General features: G+C 45.7%; 1 protein-coding gene across 1 annotated transcript in view; it reads left to right on the plus strand.

The window, feature by feature from the left end:
• The first annotated feature begins 1,892 nt into the window (after positions 1-1,892).
• The window catches only part of Erlin2 (ER lipid raft associated 2), a 28,596-nt gene continuing 21,503 nt past the window's right edge, over positions 1,893-8,985 (plus strand). The window contains exon 1 of the mRNA XM_029480444.1: positions 1,893-1,985. The gene's annotated coding sequence lies outside the window, so the exon portion shown is untranslated. The remainder of the gene's footprint in view (positions 1,986-8,985) is intronic.

The following is an 8,985-nucleotide window of genomic DNA, read 5'->3' on the forward strand; positions in this document are numbered from 1 at the left end:
AGTAACTCAGGGTCCAGTAGCAGGACGAACACGTGTGTGCCTCCAGGCAGCAGAGTCAGGTTCCAGCAGTGGGCGTGGCAGGACGAATGAGCCGATAGCTCCACCCTAGAGCAGGCAGGCTCCAGGCTGGGGGAAGGGAGGCCACATGTCTCCTTATCCTAACTCCACCTCTCAACCCACAGTGCTCAACCTCAGCCCCTTCCTCTATGCAGTAGTCCTGGCTTGCTTACAGCTTCTTTCCCCTCTCAGCTTTGTAGAACCTACACCATTTCAAACCAAGCCTTAAAGTAAAAACACATGGAGGCGGGGGAGAAGGAATATATGGGGCTGGAGAGGTGGCTCAGAAATTAAGAGCCCAGATCACTCTTTCAGGGGACTTGAGTTCTAATCCCAGTACTCCCAAGAGATAGCTCCCTGCTATCAGCATCTCCAGCTCCAAAGGGATTTGACACCTCAGGTCTCTGCAGCCATTGGCCCTCATGCACACAATCCCACTCACAGACCTGCCACACACAGACATTATTAAAAATAATAAGTCGATCTCTCTAAGGTGTATACGTGTGTTAACTCCCCCAGTAACAACCACGCATTTTGTTTCTTCTCTTATGTAAAGAGAAACAAGCTGTAGGTGATGGCATCAGTGAGTTAACAGGCAAAGAAAAAGAGATATTTCAGGTGAGGTGATCATTAGCATGAGAGAGAGGGAAAGCAGGAGAGGTGAGGGACAAAAGAGGATTGAAGTAAGTATGTATGTATGTATGTATGCATGCATGCATGCGTGTGCGACTGGAAATATGGCCCAGGCATTAGTATATTTTCAAAGTCCCCCCAAAGTGATTGTGATGTGTACCTGGGGTTAAGAATGACCACAGGATTAGAGAAAACAAGGGACAATTAGAGAAATGAAAATGTTCAAGGTACTGGGAAATGGGCCTAACTACTATAGTCTGCCTTGCCTTCCTCTCCAGTTTAATTCTTGCCAGAGGATGTTCTATGGATCGACTGCGATCAGAAGTTACTATCGTCTTCCTAAGCTCTGAGGAATAGCAAGAAGTCTGTTTGGGAAGGGAGCTGACACAGCCAAGGCCCAGGTCAGTGTGAACCTCCGGGACACAGGAAGGTGTGAAAGAGTGGAGGGCTATTTCCAGCCACTGGAAACTGTGTTGCAACCTCTCTTCTCCCTGGCAACAGCGGTCATCTTACTTGCCAATGCCCGCTGACAGATCCAGAGCTTGGTAGTTGTATGAGGCCACTGCTTAGAACGCCTTGGCTAATCCTCACTGGTCTCTTGCCTCTGCTATGCTACTTAGCAGAAGTCCAATGTCCTCCCTTCAAGTGGCAACTTGGCCCAGGTGCTCTGAAGCATTGTCAAGCGACTTTAAGAATAGTCTGGTCTCCTAGGTGACCTGGGGGGATTCTCGGCTCTCTGCTCTCCTCCTCTGTGCATATAACCCAGAGGGACAGAGCTAAGGGGCTCTTACACACCTCCATCACCTCCACTTTCCTTCTTACACACCAGATATCACTCCTCACCATATGCCCCTACTAGGAAGGATGGGAACAAAAGGGCCTCTGGGAATGGGAAGGATTCAACAGAAAGACGGAGACAAAATGTTTTCCTGAGAACAAACTCTGTCTATTCAGGAGCAGAGGGTAGGAGCAAAGAAAGGGACACCAATGTGCGCATGCTGGCATTCTGTGACTGGGGAGGAGGAGATGATGTGCCAGGGAACCAGGGGAGGGTGTGGAAAGGTGGCCTAGAGAGATGAGACAAACCCAGACCTCACGGCTGCCAAGGCCAAGCCCTGTGTCCCACAGGGCACAAGGCAGTCTCTGGAGGCCAGCTCTTTTCAACTTTCCCACACACAGCCTCACTGCCAGGCTGCCAGGCTCCAACCGTCCTCTCTACACTGAGAAGGGACCTGAAAAATCACCACAGGAGAAGAGACCAGGGTGCCACAGGGAACCCACACATCTACTCAGAGGTAACTCTAAACTCCAGTGGGCCATGGGAGGGGGGTCAGGGAAGGAGGGGGGTGAAGTTTTTCCACTTCCATTTGAAACTGTCAGGCGGGTGATTAATGACCAACAGGTTTGGAATCGCCTTTTATTGCCAGATCAGTATTGTTGCCCGTGACAGCTAATGAGGTTGGACAGGCTTCTCCACACTGAGCTTTATGGAGCCTGCTCCCTCCCCTGCAGAGCTCACAAGCCTTGCCAGCTTTTGTGCAGAGGAATGTTCAAGCCCTACCCCCCCACTCTTCATTCCTTCAACACCACCTCCCCCCAACTCCCCCAACTACCATCTCACCCAGATCCTCACCATCCACAAAGGAAACCGGGTGGTGGGGCACTGGCTTGCCCTGCTGGAGATACCCATCTGTGACACCTAAGTCCCCTAAGGCAGTTCCCACCCACCCTGGAGCTTCAGCCATCAGACCAGAAGAAGGAAGAGGAATAGAGATAAACAAACATCGTTGTCTAGGGGATGGAGGTCGGAAGGCTTGCTCTAGACAGCTGCATCTGGGTCCATCACCCTTGACAACCACCCCCAGACAGCTGGAAATCTCAAGGCTGACTTGGCATATTCACCATGTCAGTCTGCAATGTGTTAAGAGGGGGTAAGGATGTAGAAGCAATCTGAGTGGAGAAAGAAGGCTTAAGACCATTAATAAAGATTTCTGACGCTGGAAGCCGGGAGCAGTAGTTGGGCACTGGTTTAGTAACATGAACAAGTCCTTGGCTGCCACCCCAAGAACAGAAAAGGTAGGGGCAGAGCTATTTTAACCTTCACCTTAATCTAGGATGCACAAAGCCAGGTTTAAGTTCAGAAATCAAGATGGCCCTTGACTGAGGGTTAAGACATTAACGAAAATGCCAGCCTTGTTTTCTTCCCTCTTACAAATACTATTTACCTTTGTACCGGTCCACATCTTGATATGGTTAAGCACATGCTTGCCTGTGGTTTAATATTTGAAGGAGTTGGAGCAATGTAATAAGCAAACAGTTTAAAAGGCCCAGAAAGACCCCCTCAGCTTAAAAAATCTATTACTTTTCAGTGTGATACAAATGCATTTTGCTTCTGCTTAGAGCAATTTCCTAGTTTGCTCTTATTAAACCTGGAGACGGTTTAGCCGGAGTTCTTGATTTATGAAACACATACTAGATTCATTAAAACCTTAAAAGATTTAATACGTTTTATCAGGACATTAAATCTGTGCCGGCTTTTTAAATCAAATACCTGCCATACTTCATTCCCCACGCCCTGTGCGCTGACTCAAGAACACTGAAATGCCAACTGACAAACATTATGGGTATTTCAGGCCTGATTTCGAAGTGCATTAAAGTCTTCCCTCCCAGGATTTACAGCCCAGCCTCTCCCCAAGCTTGATCTTCCCCCAGGAACAAGTGATTCCTCTCTTTGGAATTTTGTTCAGTAGGACTGGCTGAGATACGTTAGTCCTACCTTGCACTAACGTTCCATCTCGCCCATCCCCTCGTCCAGTGGTTCTCAATCTGATGCTGAGACCCTTTAATACAGTTCCTCGTGTTATAGTGAGCCCCAACTATAAAATTATTTTGCTTCTACTTCATAACTGTAATTTTGCCACTGTTGTGAATTGTAATGTAAATATTTTTGGTTTACCCACCCACATCCCCCGCCAGGGGTCGAGACCCATGGGTTGAGAACCACTACCATAGACTGGGTTCTGTTCTTGTGGGTTCTATACAAAGCCACCCTCCCAATAAGCCATCTTCCTCAAGACTTCCTCATGAACTCTGTGGATTTGGATCTTCAACACGCCCCAAAAGCCCGTCACCAGCTTGTGGGGTTATGGGAAGTGGGGAAACCTTTAGGGCATGGGGCTTTGTAGAATTAGGTCACTAGAAAAGTACTCTTAGAGTGGGTCCTAGAGCTCTGGTCTCTTCCTCTCCTCTCTCCTCTCTGTCTCCTTCCCAGCCAGCATGAGGTACAATGATGTCCTCCTATCACACATCCCGCCAGGACATACTGTACCTACCAGACCAAAAGCAATGCATCCTAGAAACCATAGACTGAAACTTCTGACACCATGAACCAACAAAATCCTTATTCTTTGTTTGTTTGCTTGTTTTTGAGACAAGGTTTCTCTGTATAGCCCCTGTTGTCCTAGAACTCACTCTGTAGACCAGACTGGCCTCAAACTCAGAAATCCACTTGCCTCTGCCTCCCATGTGCTGGGATTAAAGGCATGTGCCACCACTGCCCTGCCATAACTCTTGTGGGTTCTGTGTCTAAGGTGTTTTTATCACAGTGGTGGAAAGCTAACACGTGCCTTCTGTGAGCGCATGCCTACATCACAACCCTTCTCAACCCTTATGACACAGCCACATCAGTACAGCACGTTACAGCACACCACACTTGGGAAACCTGCAAGAGACTGCCTTCCAGTTCTTAGTGCCTCACTTTTAAAGCCCCATCACGTTGTTTCTTAACTGGGACTTTTTTGTGACAATACACGAGGAGACAGGGAGGGATGGACATTTGGCAACACCTGGGACGTGTTTGTTGTCACACCTGGGTGAGGCAGAGTGCTACTGGGCCCCTAGGGATAGACACCAGAGCTACTGATCACATCTTACACTGCACAAGATAGATAGCTTCCTCCTCCATACTTGTCAGGATTCGGGGAGGGGAGAATAAGAAGTACCCAACCTAAGCCACCCAACAGTGTGGTGGCTGAAGAACTCTGCCATAGCATCGTTGCAGGTGTGTTCATAAGTTTTCCGTTGCCATTACAGAAACACCTGAGATGATCAGTTCAGAAGGAAGACTGAGTTCTTTGTTTGGACTCACGGTCTCAAGAGGTTTCCATTCCATGGATTCTGAGCCTCTAAGAACACAAAGCTTTCTGGCAGGGGAGCAAGTACCTTCTCAGCTCATCACGGTGGTCTGGAAGCAACTAGTGCTTGTAGCACAGTCCCTCCTCGAAAACCCATGCATCTATGAACCCAGTTGGAGTATGTGGTGACTTGTGCTCACTGCTGGGAGCATGTGGCTGTTAACATCTGGCTGAGCCATTGATTGTATCGGAGCTTACAGGATCCATTCACTTCCCAAAGGCCCCCACTTCTAGACACATAAACTTGGGGGGGTTAAAAAGTCAAAGCCTAGACGCAAGTACGAGGGGCCCTTCATTCTTAATGTGCTTTTGTGACGTGTCTCAGAACCTACAGTCTCTTTTCCTACACAATACCATTGTATAGGAATCACCAGACAGTTCTGAAGTAGCCTGGAAATTTTATCCAATGATCAATGGATAGAGAAGGACTCAGACTCTAAACACAACCTCCCTCAGAGTCTAGAATGGGATTTTTGCTACGAGTAGGAAGTGAGGGGTGTAGCACCCATGTTGTTCTTAGAAATTTTCATGGAGAAAGTTTCCCAGGGATCAGGGAACCACTTCTTTTTTCCCCCAATTCTGGGCATGGTCAAATCTGTTATACCAGGGGCTGTGTTTTGTATAGCTATAGTTTTAACTGCAATGAGCACAAGACTGTGTGCAGCATTGGCAGAGCACCTAAGTCAGATGAAAGTGATCTGGTTTCACCTGGGCAGTTGGCGTATGTGATAACTCAGAGGTCATTGATGGGAATATGTAGCTGTTAGCACTGGCTTTAACTTTTTCCAGCAAGCAGTATAACTGACACAACAGCAGGCCATCAATAGTTTCCAGGTTCGGTCTGGTGTCAGAGTCAAATTGTGGCTTAAAGCTAGTGCTTGTTTCAATGAATGTCGCTTGAATTAGACCAGATTTCTATCCCGATACTGGGACTTGCTCCCAAGCTAGAAGTGTACAGGTGAAAGCATTGAATTTAGAATCAGATGATTCTGCTGAAAACTCTCAAGTACACCTAAGATGCTCTGGGCACAGAGGAATGTTAGGGAGAGCCATGGAAGACAAATAAGAGTTAGTATCACATGCACATGCACACGTTACGCATACCCAATATATTGAGAAAGCTGAGGGTGTAGGTAAGGGATCGCATGAAAAAGTCTATATGATGAGATAAGAGGTTTGGAGTTGTTGGCATGGAGAATCTATTACTGCATGTTTAAGTAAAAAAAAAAAAAAAAAAAAACATACAGTCAAAGATTAGTTAAGGGGCTGGAGAGATGGCTCAGTGGTTAAGAGCCCTGACTGCTCTTCCAGAGGTCCTGAGTTCAATTCCCGGCAACCACATGGTGGCTTATAAACATCTGTAATGGGGTCTGATGACCTCTTTCAGTGTTTCTGAGGACAACTACAGTGTGCTCATATACATAAAATAAATAAAATCATTTTTTTAATCTTGACACTAAGCTTAAATAAATAAATAAATAAATAAATAAATAAAAGATTAGTTGAGCTCCAGCCTGGTCTACAGAGTGAGTTCCAGGACAGCAAGGGCTACACAGAGAAACCCTGTCTCGAAAAAGAAAAAACAAACAAGAAAGTTTAGTTAAGTGTCTGGTCTGGGGGTGTAGCTAAATGGGAAAGCATATGCCTAGCATATGCAAAGCCCCAAGTTGGATTACAGGCCCTACAGAAAACAGCATGAGGCGCAGTATTTAGGAAGTGCGGACTGAAAGATAAGTGGATCCAAGAACTCTGTTAGTGCAGGTGATTACAATAATCCAAGTGACAAAGCCATGGGCTAAATAGAATAGAACGTAATTATAACTCTGTGACTAACTAGACAGAGCAGAGCAGGAGAGAAGCTGATAGATTTGGGATGTGGCTCAATGGCAGGCAGAGTGTTTGCCATCCATGTAGCTCTGGGTTCAAACTCCAGCACCACAGGAAAAAAAAAAACATAATAAAATAAAATGAAGGATGAATGGACCGTAAATGGTTGAATGAACAGTGATGTCTTTCATGGAAAGAGGAAAACAAATTTAAGTTTTAGATAGGATTTGTTCATTTCTACCCAACATCCAAAGATCCTAGTTGGTATCCTAATCGACACCTCATGGGTATCAGTATTCACTGGGGTAAGGCCCTATATTTAATGCCTACCACCACCCATTTTTCTAACATCCCCATAAATTCAGAGTTGGAAGTCAGGATGACCAGAAATGTCAAAGGCCAAGCCAAACTGCAAGTGTCCAGGCCAATTAGCAAAACATTTCAGGCTAAAGGGATATTGTTTCTGACCATCTTCAAACTACATTATAGACCCTGGATATGCCTGCTTTCTAGATATTTTTCCCTTGTCCATCTGATCTTCCCTGAATAAAATCAATGGACTAAATGGGCATCATGGTAACAGCCTCTAACCCTAGATGAAATTCCACCCAGCAGTGCTGTCCACAGACAGAACATGGATGTCTCTCAAAATGATTATTGTAGATCAGAGGAAGACACACTCATGCAAGAAAAGAGTGCACACTGTATACATCCATTTCTATAAAACTCTAGAAAATAAAAATACAAACCAAGGATGATGTAAGAAAATCTGTGTGTATCTGGGAGGAAAACAGAGCTGCCACAGAGGGAACTGGTGGGGGATGGGGAGACTGAGAGAGGGCTTGAAGAACTTCAGGCACCATGTTTGTTTTCTTATCTTGATCATGGTGCTGTTCCACAGACAGTCACATGCCACAACTGAAATGACACAGTTTATGGGCAGCTTCTTGTGTGTAAGCTATACCCCAACAAGGCTGTAAAAAATGTATCACAGAGTTAATCTCTGGATCTTTAGTGATCTTTTATCATTTTTACCGTGATACTTTTCCACACGTAACTTCAAGAAAAGTTACAGTCCCGTGCGAACATCTGTTTGTTCTTAGAACACACCCATCAAGGGTTTTCTGGCAAAATATGGGAAGAATGACACAGTCAGAGAAAGCCCCTTTGTAATTAAGAGTAGCGTTTTTTGCAGTGCTGGGAGGGAACCCAGGGTCTCAGCACACTTAGCATAAAACACCTGTCCTCAGGCATCCAGATTGTCAGCAATGTTCACCCAACTCTTGGTCTGAGATCAAATGTTCATCTACTCTCTCTTTCAGAGCTTACAGAAAGAAATACCTAAATCAGATAAAAAGCTTTCCTTAGCAACTTCCACTGTTTGTGATGTCAAAGAATGGAAGCAAAGGCTGTAAGGATTGCCTTGTCCTTTGTGGTTCAGCTGGTCACTCATTTTTAAGATGAGCTCTGGTTGTGCAAGAAGAGGCTGGCCCCCTCTTAGGAGGGGTATGCGCACGAGTACACAGTGCAATAAGTGATCCAACCAGACAACACCCTAGAGGTGGGGAGATGGAGGCTGCTGGGAACAGCACTACACTCTTACCCTGTCTGTTCCTGTTTGACCTTGAGTGTCCTCCAAAGGATGGTAGGTTAAAGGCCTGGCCTTCAACCTGTGGTATTATCAGAAAATGGTGGAAACTTCATTGGCGAAGCCTAGTCAAAGGAAGTTAGGTTGTTGGAGACATGGCCTTGAAAGAGACAGGCCAACACCTTGACGACTCACCCACCACACTTTCCCCATGCTATCCTAGCCTAGAACAATCCCAAAGCCACAAAGCCAGTGACCAGGAACAGAAACTATAAGTCAGAGTAAACCCCTTAGGTTGATGATCTCAGGGGTTTTGTTACAGGGAGGAAGAATGGACACACTAACAGCAATCTACAAGGACAAGATGAACACCACCATGTCACTCATTCATGGGCTTCAAAAAATAATGCTTGCAGTGTCCAAAATAAACATACCAAATTTCTGATCACCATCTACATTCCTGAAAGGCTGCATGTGAAATAACCAGTGTGTGCACCTGAGTGTATATACGTATGTATGTGAATGTTATAAGCTCAAACATTTTCCATCTAGTTTACTAGGAAGAAAGAAGGAAGGAAGGAAGGAAGGAAGGAAAGGAAAGGAAAGGAAAGGAAAGGAAAGGAAAGGAAAGGAAAGGAAAGGAAAGGAAAGGAAAGGAAAGGAAGAAAGAAAGGAAGGAAGAAAGAA

Source organism: Mus caroli, chromosome 8 (genome assembly GCF_900094665.2).
Source record: "Mus caroli chromosome 8, CAROLI_EIJ_v1.1, whole genome shotgun sequence".
NCBI lineage: Eukaryota > Metazoa > Chordata > Mammalia > Rodentia > Muridae > Mus > Mus caroli.